The following is a 10,798-nucleotide window of genomic DNA, read 5'->3' as shown; positions in this document are numbered from 1 at the left end:
ATCGGCCATTTGGAGCACGTCAGCTATTTTGGAGGGGTTCTTCATTGAGAGTTCGTCACGGAACTTCCCTTCCTGGAGCGCGTGCTTCAAGGCGAAGATGGCCACGTCTGGCTGCAAGTTTGGTATGTTTGTTGATTCTTTCATGAATCTGGCCATGAATTCTCTCAGACTTTCGTCTTTTTCTTGTTGGATTGAGGTCAGTTCTGCTGTGGTTCGCTCGGGGCGATTGTTGCTCACGAACTGTGTGCAGAATCTCTTTTTCAGCTTTTTCCAGCTCTTGATCGATCCCTTCGGCAGCGATCTAAACCACTCTCCCGCCACTCCGGTTAGCGTGGTTGGGAAGTATTTACACCAACATGCTTCGGAGTAGGGACTCAAGAACATTTGCTGTTCGTATGAGATGACATGATCCCTCGGATCTGTGATTCCGCTGTAGGTTAGGTGCGCTGGCAGTCTTACTTTCGGTATTTCTTCCATGATCAACTCGTCCGAGAAAGGGGATGACGTAGGAGTCATGATTCTTTTCCCGAGTCTAGCCCTGATGCCTTCGTTTGCCGAGGTTCTGTGATTAGAACGCTCGGGCGTACGATGGGGGCTAGGGGTTCGATCATGCCTCCTGTCTCTTCTTCTTTCTCGGCTACTGACCTCGGGTCGTTCGCCAGACCTGCTCGACTCACCTACCCCGAGTCTCGTATGGATCGAAGGTCTTAACCTTGAATGGACCGAGGGTCTCAACCTGCTGAGCACCGAGCTTCGGATCCGAGTGTTACGAGTAGTTGATTCGCTTTGGAGAGCTGTTGGAGTAGGCGATGGTCTCGCAAACCAATCTGGTTGCCGTTGTGCCCTTTTTTGGGTGTCCCACGTGCTTTCCATCCACCTCGACGTCAAGTGTGTACCTGTCAAGGGAAGGAGTTCTCGTTCGGGTCTGGACACTTCCACACTGGGTGGCTCGTTCAGCCTTCGCCTGGTCCTCCTCTCTTCTCTGCGGTCATTTTCCAGCCCTTGCTGCTTCTCATTGAAGAGGAAGTTTTGCATGATGGTCATGGCCGCAGTGAGCTCTTCCCTAGTTGGAATCGGAGGTCCTGCATTTGTGGCGGTCGTAGCTCTGCTTGGCTGTGACCTCGCCATCGATTGAGGGTGCCCCTCTTGGTCAGATTCTGAATCTGACCGCACCATCATATCGTCGTCATTGTTGTTAACAACATCGTTCACCATTTTCGCGGAAAGAGGTGATTGATGTCTTTCAAAGGCTTTGAAGTGTTCTTCCCCACAGACGGCGCCAAATTGTTCCGGTGTTGTAAAGATGGAAACAATGGGCTTCGAATGAAGGCCCTTTTGTATGTGTTGAAGATCTTGCTTGTTTGAATGAGTGGAGTCCGAATTCACCTGCACAATAGCAAAGTTACTAACCTCGGGGGTGTTTCCGAGGAAAGCCCCTCCGATGCCTAAGTAAGAATGATGCTCGGATTCTAGAGAGAAGTTCTCTAGAAGAGTAGTCTTAAGGCGGTAAATTCGACGTACCTTGAGGTGTGAGCCTTGGCGGCCTATTTATAGTGTTTGCACAATAAATGCCCATAGGTCATTTATTGCTATTGGGCCTTGGGCCTTGATGGATGGCTGACTAGCCATTGGTGGGTTTGATACTGTTTGTTTAGAGCCATTGGGCTTTGGACTTAGTGGCCCAATAGAGAATCAATTGGGAGCCCAAACAGTAACTATATGCGTATTACGGTAACTATATGTTCTAAAGAGTTAATATGTGTTTTGTAGAATTTCAATGCGATTTGTGTCTAGCCCAATTTATATACGTTTTAAACTTTTTTATTTTTCAAAATTTCAGATCTGCATTCTGTTTATTTCACTTTCATTTCTCTCTCTTCATTTCTCTCTATGCTTTTCAAAATTTAGCCCAAATTTCTAGGTATTGTTCGATTTTCTTCGTAATTATCTTATAATTCTCACAATTGGATCTATTAGATGAAGAAAAATTGGAGGAAGTGGTAGATCAAGAAGGAGGTTCGTCGTTGCCGAAACCAAATCGAAGAATTTGCGCTCGTCTACAAATCTTCGCAAGAATTTTGAAAGATCACATCTCGGTTTGTTGTGTTTTAAAGAATTTTAAGTCTATTTTTATTTAAAATTGAAAATATTTGTTGTTTTGGAGAAATTAACGTTTGTGTTTTGCCGAAATATTGTTTTCACTTCGCGAATTCGATCAGTGACTTTACGATTTTAAATAGTAACTATATGAGTAATACAGTAACTATACGGTTTAAAGAGGTACTGTGTAATTTTTAGAGTTTCTATGCGATGTTAACTATAACATTTTCTTATCGTATGTTATAATGATCGACTATATTTGACTATAAATTTCATGATTATGTGACTATAATCCAAAAGGTTTGTGCTCTTCTACAAATCGATGAAAGAATTTGGAAAAAGGATTGGGCCTACAGTTCCTCGGTTGCTAAATTACTATCTGTTTGAAATAGTTACTATATATTTGAAATAGTTACTATGTTAGTTTATTATGTTCTGTGCATGTTTTTGATGATATTCTATATTTTTAGTGATAGATCGAGTTACTATATTATGGATAAAGTTACTATATCACAACAACTGTGTCTGCAACTCTGTGACAAAATGATCATCAATAATATTTATAGGTACTATATATCTTGTATAATAGTATCTATATGTTTGGTATAGTTATTATGTTATGATCACATTAACTATACGATCATAACAATAACTATATATGTAATTTTGCTAATATATGACTATCATTAATATTAAAATATATTATATCATGTATAATAGTAACTATATGTTTTTAATAGTTACTATGTTATCATTTTGTTCTTTTTATGTTCTTTTTTTTCTCTATGTTATTAGTAATAAGAGTGATTATATTATTATGACAGTAACTATATGACTATAACAATAACTATATCTGCAATTCTACGAATATCTTACCATCATTAATTCTAAGAGTTATTGTATGATGCATAATAGAAACTATATGTTTTACATAGTTACTATGTTATTTTTTCACATTTAAATGTTAAATTATTAACTTACTTTATATATTATTAATTCAGAAATACAAAGATGATTTATCTACGAATTGAAATCGTGCGAAGAATTGTTAGGTTATGATACATATGACATTACATAGATCATGCGGAAACAACCATTAACCCAGGAAACATATTATTTACACATAATCATTTAGCATAGTTTAGATGCATACTCTTTGTTGCGTGCCTTCCCTAGCTGCGCCCGAACCGAACAAGAACAAGTCTTTTAGGACTCCAAGTGTCGTCCCTCCGTAGAAAGTCCACAGCACGTCCGGATCCGCCTTAAGATTGACCAACTAGAATCGCCCTTAAGGTACTCAGAAAATTCGGCACTTTTGGGGCAAGATGGGTGTTTGAATTTTCTCTCAAAAAACTCACTTTTGAATACTTTGAAACTTGTGTATAAATTATGACCCCTAGGCCTTTATTTATAGAGTTATGGAAAAGGAATCGTAATCCTAGTAGGATGCGAATTAATTGGAATTAGAATTCTACATGAATTCTACTTAATCAATTTATCCAATAGGAATAGACATTTAATCATACACTGACTCTTGCAGATTCAGGAATCTCGCATGAGCTCAAACTCACACACACACGGCAGCCACAAGGGCTGCCCACGCATGCGAGCAGCAGCCCACGCAGCGCGGCCCACGCATGCGTGGCCTTGTGCGCGCTGGGCTGTGGCGTGCGTGCTTGCTGGGCGACGGCCTGGCTTCGTGCTGGGCCTTCGTCCGGCAGGCCTCGTCCGATGCTAATTCGTACGATACGCTTCCGATTAAATTTCCATTTCCGGAATCTATTTCCGATACGAACAATATTCAATATTTCCGATTCCGGAATTAATTTCCGTTTCGAACAAATATTTAATATTTCCGTTTCCGGAATTATTTTCCGATTCCGGTAATATTTCCGATTCTGACAATATTTCCGTTTCCGGCAATATTTCCGATTCTGGTAATATTTCCATTTCCAACAATATTTTCCGATACGTACCATGTTTCCGTTTCCGGCAACATCTACGACTTGGATAATATTCATATTTCCGATACGATCCATATTTCCGTTTCCGGCAATATCATCGTTTCCGGAGTATTCATTTCTTGCCTGTGACGATCTTAGCTCCCACTGAAACCAAGATCCGTCGGTTCCGAATATTCATAGATGGAGTATTTAATGCCATTAAATACTTGATCCGTTTACGTACTATTTGTGTGACCCTACGGGTTCAGTCAAGAGTAAGCTGTGGATTAATATCATTAATTCCACTTGAACTGAAGCGGCCTCTAGCTAGGCATTCAGCTCACTTGATCTCACTGAATTATTAACTTGTTAATTAATACTGAACCGCATTTATTAGACTTAACATAGAATGCATACTTGGACCAAGGGCATTATTTCCTTCAGTCTCCCACTTGTCCTTAGGGACAAGTGTGCATTTCCTAATTCCTTTGTCGCTCGATGCTTGCTCTTGAACATAAGGTAAGAGTTGTCATCCTTATTATGTCCAGAGGTGTTCCTCGGTTTCAGAGTTCAACTGATCAAATAAACAGATAATCATAGCCTATGATTCATCCGAGCACGGCCATGCATTTCACAGTTTCTAGCTCTCCGAGTGGCCTTGTACAACTTTTAAGCATCTCATCCCGATTTATGGGAGGACAATCCCAATCTTGCGATCTTGAGATTAGACTTCGTTTGATAGGTGATTACCTGAGCGTTGCCTTTATAGCCTCCTTTTACGGTGCGACGGTTGGTCAACGTCAAAGCAACCAGTTCTCAAACAAGTAATCTCAAATCACTCAGGTATTGAGGATTTAGTGTCTAATAATTTAATGAAATTTACTTATGACAGACTTTCATCTCTTACAGTAAAGTTTCATAGGTCTTGTCCGATACTAGTCTTCCCAAAGTAAGTATCTATGCAAATGATTATGACATTGCCATGTCCACATAGTTCAAGAAACAGAACTACTAGTCATCTTGCATTCTAATCGTCTAACGTTTTCTATGCGTCCAATTTTATAGAAAACTCCGACTAGGGACCATTTTCAACCTTTGACATTCAAGTTCACTTGATAGACATTTCTTAGTCACAGGACTGGTCCTGACAGTCTATCTTGAATATATCGTCAAGTTGAAGGGACTCATCATTTAATAAACCACAAATTAAATGGAAAAATGAATTTCTTTCATTTATTGTGAATGATTAACCAATAATGTTTTACAAAGATTTAAACTCTAAAACTTTAAAACATTAAACAGAGACATCAAAGCCATTCTCCAATATGCTTGATTCCCATAGCTGCAGTGTGCGAGTTGTGCTTCGCTTGCGGCAGAGGTTTAGTTAATGGATCTGATATGTTGTCATCAGTTCCAATTTTGCTTATCTCGACTTCTTTTCTTTCAACGAACTCTCGTAGAAGGTGAAATCTACGAAGTACATGCTTGACTCTCTGGTGGTGTCTAGGCTCTTTTGCCTGTGCAATAGCTCCGTTATTATCACAATACAGGGCTATTGGTCCTTTAATGGAGGGGACTACACCAAGTTCTCCTATGAACTTCCTTAGCCATATAGCTTCCTTTGCTGCTTCATGTGCAGCAATGTACTCCGCTTCAGTTGTAGAATCCGCAATGGTGCTTTGCTTAGCACTTTTCCAGCTTACTGCTCCTCCGTTGAGGCAGAAGACAAACCCAGACTGTGATCTGAAATCATCTTTGTCGGTTTGGAAACTTGCGTCCGTATAGCCTTTAACAATTAATTCATCATCTCCACCATAGACCAGGAAGTCATCTTTGTGCCTTTTCAGGTACTTCAGAATATTCTTGGCAGCAGTCCAATGCGCCTCTCCTGGGTCTGACTGGTATCTGCTCGTAGCACTGAGTGCGTACGCAACATCCGGGCGTGTACATATCATAGCATACATTATTGAACCAATCAATGATGCATCAAGTGTTTTTGGGCACTGAGTCTTGCTTAGAGTCATTCCATGAGACATGGGTAGGTAGCCTCGCTTGGAGTCCGCCATCTTGAACCTATCAAGCACCTTATTGATATAAGTGCTTTGACTAAGTCCAATCATCCTTTTAGATCTATCTCTGTAAATCTTGATGCCCAATATGTACTGTGCTTCTCCTAGATCCTTCATCGAAAAACATTTCCCAAGCCAAATCTTGACAGAGTTCAACATAGGAATGTCATTTCCGATAAGCAATATGTCGTCGACATATAATACTAGGAAAGCAATTTTGCTCCCACTGACCTTCTTGTATACACAAGATTCGTCCGCGTTCTTGATGAAACCAAAGTCACTGACTGCTTCATCAAAACGTATATTCCAGCTCCTGGATGCCTGCTTCAATCCGTAGATTGACTTCTTTAGCTTGCATACCTTTTTAGCATTCTTTGGATCCTCAAAACCTTCAGGCTGTGTCATAAACACAGTTTCTGTTAAAACGCCGTTTAAGAAAGCAGTTTTGACATCCATCTGCCTTATTTCGTAATCGTAATATGCAGCGATTGCTAACATTATTCGAATAGACTTTAGCATTGCAACTGGTGAAAAGGTTTCATCGTAATCCACACCGTGGACTTGCCTGTAACCTTTCGCAACCAATCTAGCTTTGAAAACTTCAAGTTTCCCATCCTTGTCCTTTTTCAGTTTGAAAACCCATTTGCTTCCAATGGCTTGGTAGCCATCTGGCAAATCGACCAAATCCCATACTTGGTTTTCAGACATGGAGTCTAATTCAGATTGCATGGCTTCTTGCCATTGCTTGGAGCTAGGGCTCGTCATAGCTTGCTTGTAGGTCGCAGGTTCATCACTTTCAAGTAATAGAACGTCATAGCTCTCGTTCGTCAAAATACCTAAGTACCTTTCTGGTTGAGATCTATATCTTTGCGATCTACGCGGGGTAACATTTCTAGATTGACCATGATTCTCACCAGATTCTTCTAAAGGTCTCTGAGTTTCATCCTGAATGTCATCTTGAGCATTCTCTAGAGTTTGTTGTTCGACTCGAATTTCTTCGAGGTCTACTTTTCTCCCACTTGTCATTTTGGAAATGTGATCCTTCTCCAAAAAGACACCATCTCGAGCAACAAACACTTTGTTCTCAGATGTATTGTAGAAGTAATACCCCTTTGTTTCCTTTGGATAGCCCACAAGGATACATTTGTCAGATTTTGGATGAAGTTTGTCTGAAATTAATCGTTTGACGTAAACTTCACATCCCCAAATCTTAAGAAAAGACACATTTGGAGGCTTTCCAAACCATAATTCGTATGGAGTCTTTTCGACAGCTTTAGACGGAGCTCTATTTATAGTGAGTGCAGCTGTATTTAGTGCATGTCCCCAAAATTCTAATGGAAGTTCGGCCTGACCCATCATTAACCTGACCATGTCTAGCAAGGTTCTGTTCCTCCGTTCTGACACACCGTTCCATTGTGGTGTTCCAGGAGGAGTCAATTCTGATAGAATTCCACATTCTTTCAGATGGTCATCAAATTCATAGCTCAGATATTCACCGCCTCTATCAGACCGCAGTGCCTTGATCTTCTTGCCTAATTGATTCTCTACTTCACTCTGAAATTCCTTGAATTTGTCAAAGGATTCAGACTTATGCTTCATTAGGTAGACATAACCATACCTACTGAAGTCATCAGTGAAAGTGATAAAGTAGCTGAAACCACCTCTAGCATTTGTACTCATTGGTCCACATACATCTGTATGGATTAAACCCAATAGTTCATTTGCTCTTTCTCCAACTTTAGAGAAAGGTTGCTTTGTCATTTTGCCAAGTAAACATGATTCGCATTTACCATAATCCTCTAAGTCAAATGGTTCTAGAATTCCTTCCCTTTGAAGTCTTTCTAAGCGTTTCAAGTTTATATGGCCTAATCGACAATGCCACAGATAGGTGAGATCTGAATCATCCTTTTTGGCCTTTTTGGTATTTATGTTATATACTTGTTTGTCGTGATCTAATAAATAAAGTCCATTGACTAATCTAGCAGATCCATAAAACATCTCTTTAAAATAAAACGAACAACTATTGTCTTTTATTATAAAGGAAAATCCCTTAGCATCTAAGCAAGAAACTGAAATGATGTTTTTAGTAAGACTTGGAACATGGAAACATTCTTCCAGTTCCAAAACTAGCCCGGAGGGCAACGACAAATAGTATGTTCCTACAGCTAATGCAGCAATCCGTGCTCCATTTCCCACTCGTAGGTCGACTTCACCCTTGCTTAACTTTCTACTTCTTCTTAGTCCCTGTGGATTGGAACATAAGTGTGAGCCACAACCTGTATCTAATACCCAAGAAGTTGAATTAGCAAGTATACAGTCTATAACGAAAATACCTGAAGATGGAACGACTGTTCCGTTCTTCTGATCTTCCTTTAGCTTCAAGCAATCTCTCTTCCAATGCCCCTTCTTCTTGCAGTAGAAGCATTCGGATTCAGAAGTGGGTTGACTGACCTTCCTCTTTGCAGATTTGGCGCCAGTTTGCTTAGTTGGGCTGGCCTTGTTGCCACCTTTCTTAGCATTCCTCTTCTTTCCAGATTTCTTGAACTTGCCCCCACGCACCATAAGCACATCCTGCTTATCACTTTTGAGCGTCTTTTCAGCGGTCTTCAGCATACCGTGAAGCTCAGTGAGCGTTTTGTCCAGACTATTCATACTGTAGTTCAGTTTGAACTGATCATACCCGCTATGAAGAGAATGGAGGATGGTGTCTATAGCCATTTCCTGAGAAAATTGCTGATCCAGCCGACTCATATTCTCAATGAGTCCAATCATTTTGAGAACATGTGGACTTACGGGCTCGCCTTTCTTAAGCTTGGTCTCAAGAATTTGCCTATGAGTCTCGAATCTTTCGACTCGAGCCAGATCTTGGAACATGTTCTTCAACTCACTGATGATTGTGAAAGCATCTGAGTTGATGAACGTTTTCTGCAGATCCGCACTCATGGTGGCGAGCATTAGACATTTCACATCCTTGTTGGCATCAATCCAACGATTGAGGGCTGCCTGAGTGATCCCGTCGCCTGGAGCTTCGGGCATCGCCTCATCTAGGACATACTCCTTTTCTTCCTGCATAAGAACTATTTGCAAGTTCCTTTGCCAGTCAAGGAAGTTTTTCCCGTTCAACTTCTCCTTTTCGAGAATTGATCGAATGTTGAATGAATTGTTGTTTGCCATATTAAAAACTACAATTGAAAAGAATAAACAAATAAATAACCATTCACAGTTTCTCTTAATAAACTTAAATTCTAGCATACATGCATAATTCAATGTTTATTAAGCATTTTATTCAAGTTATGTGTTCCGGCAGGTGTGAATAAAATGATTCCAAGATCCTAAAATCATTGAAGAACTAAGCACAGTTTGTCGACTTAATCCTAGAACATCTTAGGTAAGCAAAAGCCTTTTGCTAATAGTCTAGAAACTATTCTTGGTTGATAGGTACGTCTAAGAACTTATTAGGTAAACCTATCGAATTTGCCACGACATAAAAGGACTCCTTACTTATATCGTTGAGTTTCACCAAAACTAACATGTACTCACAATTATTTGTGTACCTTGCCCCTTTAGGACCAATAAGTAACACCTCGCTGAGCGAAAACTATTACTAGATTGATGTAAAGGATATCCAAGCAAGTGTATATTTTGGCATGGCACCTTTTAACTCAATTTTTAAGTTTGGAACTTAAGGCTCTTACTATGTTGGTTAGATTTTAAGTGAACTAAAATCCTTAATCATGCAACATAATCAAGCTTTTGATCTCATGCATTTTAAGACATATTTAAAGCAATAAATAACTTAAAACATGCATAAGATATTTGTGATCTAGTATGGCCCGACTTCATCTTGAAGCTTTGACTTCAAAGTCCGTCTTGAAAATCTCCGTGGGAGGCACCATTTTCTTCAAATAGGATAAGTTATAACTAATTACAACTATTTGATGGTACGCAGACCATATTTGAATTGAAAAACAACTTTGGTACTTTAGACCAATTACATTCAAATTAATGGTACGCAGACCATATTTTCTATCCTATTTGGGTCATACTAGTCACTTCATAACCTGCAAAACAGTACATATACAATATATACCATTCACCCATTCATTATCATGAATGGCCCACATAGCTGGTTAGTTAAACACATTATGCATCACGTAAACATTTGCAGCAATTAATCAAGGGCACCAATAATCTACCAATTATTCAGTCCTTATTAATTCTAATCGAGTTGTTTTAACCTTAAGGATTTGTAGACCTAATCAAGAGTTTATGACTAAAAGCACTCCCACTCAAACCAATAAATTCATATGCTTTACTAATTTTAAACATAAAATTGTATTTCTAGTCTAACCGGAAACATACAAATTTAATTAAAATTTAAAGCTCATATAAATTTATAATTGAATCCAAAAATTTAATTTTAATTTCAGTCACATTTAAATTAATTTATGATTTTAATTTTAGTAAAATAATTAGAATAAATGCCATTTATTATAATTATAATATTCAAAATTAAAATCCAAGAAATTAATTCAAATTATTAATTTTAAAATCAATTAAAAATTACGTGAACTGAAATTTTCAAATTAAACATTCAAAACGATCTAATCGTAACGCAAACACCTACGCGTTGCACGCCCATGGGCTGTACGCACACAGCCATTGCTGGCCATGTGCGCGCAGCCC

Source organism: Spinacia oleracea, chromosome 3 (genome assembly GCF_020520425.1).
Source record: "Spinacia oleracea cultivar Varoflay chromosome 3, BTI_SOV_V1, whole genome shotgun sequence".
Classification (NCBI taxonomy): domain Eukaryota; kingdom Viridiplantae; phylum Streptophyta; class Magnoliopsida; order Caryophyllales; family Amaranthaceae; genus Spinacia; species Spinacia oleracea.
Note: the sequence above shows the minus strand (reverse complement) of the source record.